The sequence below is a fragment of the Olea europaea genome, unplaced genomic scaffold (assembly GCF_002742605.1).
Source record: "Olea europaea var. sylvestris unplaced genomic scaffold, O_europaea_v1 scaffold138, whole genome shotgun sequence".
Classification (NCBI taxonomy): domain Eukaryota; kingdom Viridiplantae; phylum Streptophyta; class Magnoliopsida; order Lamiales; family Oleaceae; genus Olea; species Olea europaea.
The window spans coordinates 418620-424174 of record NW_019231313.1 but is presented as its reverse complement, the minus strand read 5'-3'; the positions used below and the strand labels follow the sequence as shown (position 1 = coordinate 424174).

Genomic DNA, 5555 nt, shown 5'->3' with positions numbered 1-5555 from the left:
ATTATTTGATTTATCATCTAAAATTATGGGTTCGTTCATCCTGGATTCAATTTTATTTTCTGAATTCTGGTAATCCTTAAGGATTATTTGATTTCATGGAGAGTGTCATTAAAAAGGACCATGAGTAGTTTATTTTCTCAGATTATTATGTTATGATGGTGCTCATCTATTAATGTCAAAAGGTCTCCCATTGAACCAAGTAGATGTGCTAGTTTTTCCCCATTTTGTTTGTCATCTAGATGATGCCCATAGAGTATCGCTCTTATAGAAAGTGTATCTGATAATGCCAAAAATGTAGGGATGCCTGCAAAATGGATAATAGAATAATTTGCCTTTACCTGCTCATTCTAATTATTCATGTTAATCCCTCTCTCATCAATATTTTCTTTTAAAAAGCTAACCCCCACAACGTACATTCTGTACGTTTAGTACAACCCTATTTTTTTGACATTTCCTTCCATTCGACGCCTCAGATTTTCATTGCTGCGCTCCAAATTCCATAGATTTGGTTTCTGGGTTTTGAGACTCTGCTAATTAATTGATAATCTTGGTATTTTCCAAAATCTCTAGTTTTCTTACTTGTTTTTGGGTTTTCATATGTACAATTTTCCTGCCTCTATTGCTATCTTTTCGTTTTGTGTATTATGCGACCAACTTTTTCAATGTCCACCGTTTTTTGGATTATTTGATTTATCATCTAAAATAGTGGGTTCGTTCAACCTGGATTCGGTTGTATTACCCTAATTCTGGTAGTTCTTAAGGAATATTTGATTTCCTAGAGAGTGTCATTAAAAAGGTTTAAGTTTTGGGATATCAAGTCACTTTGATCATGTGTAGTTTATTTTCTCTGATTATTATGTTTAATGGTGCTCATCTACTGATGTCAAAAGGTCTTCCATTGAATCGGTATATGTGTTAGTTTTCCCCCATTTCGTTTGTCGTCTGGATGATGCGCATAGAGTACCACTCTTGTAGGAAGTGTATTTGCTGATGCTTAAAAAATGTAGGGATGCCTGCAAAATAGATAGATAGAAGAATTCGCCTTTACCTGCTCAATCTAATTACTCTCGCTAACTCCACTTTCTTCAATAATTTCTTCCAAAAAGTTGGTCCCCGTAACATACACCCTGTACATTTAGCACAGCCCTATTTTCTTTAACCTTTCCTTCCATTCGGCGCTTCAGATTTTCATTGCTGTGATCTGAATTTCATAGATTTGGTTTCTGGGTTTTTGAGATTCTTCCAATTAATTGATATTCTTCGTATTTTTGGAATCTCTGTTTTACTTACTTGTCTTTGGATTTTCATACGTAAAATTTTCCTGCTTCTATTGCCATCTTTTTGTTTTGTGAATTATGTGACCAACCTTTTCAATGTCCACTATTTTTCGGATTATTTGATTTATCATCTAAAATTTTGGGTTCGTTCATCTTGGATTCGATTTTATTTCCTAAATTCCGGTAAATATTAAGGATTATTTGATTTCCTGGAGAGTGTCATTAAAAAGGACCATGAGTAGTTTATTATCTCAGATTATTATATTATGATGTTGCTCATCTACTAATATCAAAAGGTTTTCCATTGAATCAATTAGATGTACCAGTTATCCCCCCATTTTGTTTGTCATCTGGATGATGCCCATAGAGTGCCACTCTTATAGGAAGTATATTTGATAATGTCTAATGGGTTCGTTCATCTTGGGTTGGATTATTTGATTTTCTGGAGAGTGTCATTAAAAAGGACCACGAGTAGTTTATTATCTCAGATTATTATATTATGATGTTGCTCATCTACTAATATCAAAAGGTTTTCCATTGAATCAATTAGATGTACCAGTTATCCCCCCATTTTGTTTGTCATCTGGATGATGCCCATAGAGTGCCACTCTTATAGGAAGTATATTTGATAATGTCTAAAATATAAGGATACTTGCAAAGTAGATAAAAGAAGAATTCACCTTTAACTGCTCAATCTAATTACTCACTTTAACTCCTCTCTCGTCAATATTTTCATCTAAAAAGCTGGCCCCCACAACGTACACTTTATACGTTTAGCGCAACCTTATTTTTTTGGCCTTTCCTTCCATTCACCTCAAATTTTCATTGCGTTGCTCCGAATTTCATAGATTTGGTTTCTGGGTTTTTAAGACTCTGCCAATTAATTGATAATCTTGGTATTTTTCGAAATCTATGTTTTTCTTACTAATTTTTGGGTTATATGTACAATTTTCCTGCTTTTGTTTCCATCCTTGTTTTGTGAATTATGTGACCTACTTTTTCAATGTCCACCATTTTCCATATTATTTGATTTATCATCTAAAATTATGGGTTCGTTCATCCTGGATTTGATTTTATTTCCTGAATTCTGGTAATTCCGAAGGATTGTTTGATTTCCTGGATAGCGTCATTCAAAAGGTTTTAGTTTTGGGAATTCCAGGTCCCTTTGACCACGAATAGTTTATTTTCTCAGATTATGATGTTATGATGGTGCTCATCTGCTTATGTCAGAGAGTCTTCCATTGAATCTGGTAGTGTACCAGTTTTTCCCCATTTTGTTTGTCATCTGGATGATGCCCATAGAGTACCACTCTAGCAGGAAGTGTATTTGGCAATGCCTAAACTGTAGGGATGCGAGCAATATAGATAGATGAAGAATTCACCTTTACCTGCTCACGTTACCCCTCTCTCGTCAATATTTCCAAGAAGCTCTCCCTGATAACATACACCCTGTATGTTTAGCACAACCCTATTTTCTTTAACCATTCCTTCCATTCAACGCCTCCGTTTTTCATTTCTGTGATCTAAATTTCATAGATTTGGTTTCTGAATTTTTGAGACTCTACCAAGTAATTGATAATCTTGGTAATTTCTGAAATCTCTATTTTTCTTACTTGTTTTTGGGTTTTCATATGTACAGTTTTCCTGCTTTTGTTGGCATCTTTTTGTTTTGTGAATTATGTGACCAACTTTTTCAATGTTCACCGTTTTCTTGATTATTTGATTTATCATCTAAAATTATGGGTTCGTTCATCCTAGATTTGATTTTATTTCCTGAATTCTGGAAGTTCTTAAAGATTATTTGATTTCGTGGAGAGTGACATTAAAAAAGGTTTAAGTTTTGGGCTTGGAACCATGAGTAGTTTATTTTCTCAGATTATTGTGTTATGATGGTGCTCATCTGCTAATGTCGAAAGGTCTTCCATTGAATCAGATAGATGTGCTAGTTTTCCCCCATTTTGTTTGTCACCACTCTTGCAGGAAGTGTATTTGATAATGCTTAAAATGTAGGGATACTGCAAAGCAGATAGGAGAAGAATTTCTTTTGTAGTTGGGTGATGTATCACCATAGATCATTTTTGCTAGACCTATTGGAGTTCGGATAAGAGAGTACGAGGGCCAAAAGGTTAAGTGGTGGTGTTCAATTTTTTTTAATTATTATTATTATTTTTTTTAAATAATCTTGGTTGTAATTGTATAATGTATTTATAGGATCATTTCATACGGTTTTCTTGCAATGTTGTTTGGCGTAACAAAATTCAGTTAAGAAGTTGATAATTTTTTAGGAACGATAGTTGTAGCTAGCTATTTTCGATGTTTCGGGTGCAGTTATTCATTCAATCATCATCAATGACTATCTATGCTGGAGCTTCAATATTTTTGAAGTCTAGTAAGATAGAATCTTTTTCTATACACTTTGTTCAATTTAGTGCTACACGTATTGAAATATCTAGTAGTAACTAGTCCTTAATTTTGATTGGAAGTAAATAAATCATTTCTTGTATTTACTTTGTTGTGGTTCACTCCTGCCAATATTTCAACATCATGGTTGATGGGTAAACACTCTAACACTACATTACAGCAACAGAGGTCTGTAATTATGTTCACTGTTTGACAGTGGCAGAATCAACACCCAGCAAGAGGGCGCGGCCATGTGTGTTGGCTCCGCCAAAGTCACCGTGGCCGATGGGAGCCATTGCAGAAAACTTGAATCAGAAAATGTAGACCCTTGAGAATGAGGACTCGAGGTTGAAGATGAAATCAATTGGATTGGGCCTTTTTTAGAATTGGGCCTCTTCCCTCTCTTCTTTTTTTTTTTTTTTTTTTTTTTTGGGAAAAAAAAAAAAAAAAAAAAAATATTTGTTTGACCTGCCGATGTGGGTAGGTGGGTAACATAATTTTTGCCCACCGTGAACAGGGAATAAATTTTAGCATAATGAAATGACATGCTGCAAAATTCCAATGCCGTTACTTTGAATTTTCTCCGTTTTGGGTTTTCATTTGCGGCCGTTGTACTATTAGACAATTCTTAAGTTGTCACAGATTTATTCATTGGTCACATATCATCAAATTAATTGGTCATGGATTATTTTGAGGTCACGAATCAAAGCTTTGATAGGTCACAGATTTTTTCGAAGTCACATATCACAGTTTATCTATCGATTTTATAGGTCACAATTCATGTCATTGGTCACAAATCAAAAATTTTGTAGGTCACAGATAATTTTGAGATCACATATCAAAAATTGTATAGGTCACAGGTCACATATTTTCAAATTTGATGGTCACATATTACTTTTAAATCACAATTGTTCGAATTTTAAGGTCACAGATTACAGTCAAGAGACCAAACTGGTCACAGACACCCAATCCCGAGCCACCCTCACTCGGCACCACCACCAATGCCAACAAAATCCCCACTAACTCCTGTTACTGCTGCCACCGCCACCGCCACCGCCACCACCACCAACACCAACACCAACAAAATCACCCACCACAACCACAGCCACTCCCACTTGCACCACCACCAGCATCTCCAGTCTCCACTACCCCCAACACCGCACAACCACCACGACGATAGCATCAACATTGCTGAACGTACCACACACATTACCAGCAACATCACCACACATACCACCACAGCCAGATCACACAAACTCGCCACTAATCCTGTCAAAATATACCGCACCACCACCAACGCCATCAACACCTCACCTGCGACTGTTAACATTTAATGTCCGGCAACAGATCGCAATTGGTCACGATTCTCGCAACAAAATCGCCTTTTTACGCTCTGCAAAAACCGGTCGCCATATTCAATATGAAAAGCGGCGACGGCAGCGATTCTCCTCCGGGCGTGAGAAGAGTGTCGCTGCACCACCAGATCGCCTCTTGCCATTTCCTATCTTAAACGTCATCGTGCGAGAGTATAGTGCTGTGTCGCGCGACTTCGCTGCGAGGTGACAATCGGCCTGCCGGCGCCGCCACCATTGTTGAGAGAGGAAAGAAAAGGGAAAATAGATCATTTGCCCCATTATCTCCATCGGCGGTCGCCTCCTCGACGGCGACAGCAGTGAAGGCAGAGAGAGACGAGAGAGAGGGAAGAAAATTGGGGTATGTTTAGGGTTTTTAATTGGGGATAGATTAATTATATAGAAAACCTGATTTTTGCATAGATAATCTTCAACCCTGGATTTAGAATTTGGAAGTTTAAACACCTGTAGGGGTGTAATTTTCCCTTTTTTTTCCCCCTTTTGGGGGGGGGGGGGGGTTGGGTTT

At 37.0% G+C, this 5555-nt stretch overlaps 1 long non-coding RNA gene across 3 annotated transcripts in view; it reads left to right on the top strand.

Annotated features, from left to right (window-relative positions):
- LOC111375482 overlaps nucleotides 1-4239 on the top strand; it is an 8137-nt gene extending 3898 nt beyond the window's left edge. For all 3 annotated transcript variants that reach the window (XR_002699315.1, XR_002699316.1, XR_002699314.1), the window contains one exon: nucleotides 3288-4239. This is a non-coding gene — a long non-coding RNA (uncharacterized LOC111375482). The remainder of the gene's footprint in view (nucleotides 1-3287) is intronic.
- Nucleotides 4240-5555: the final 1316 nt, after the last annotated feature.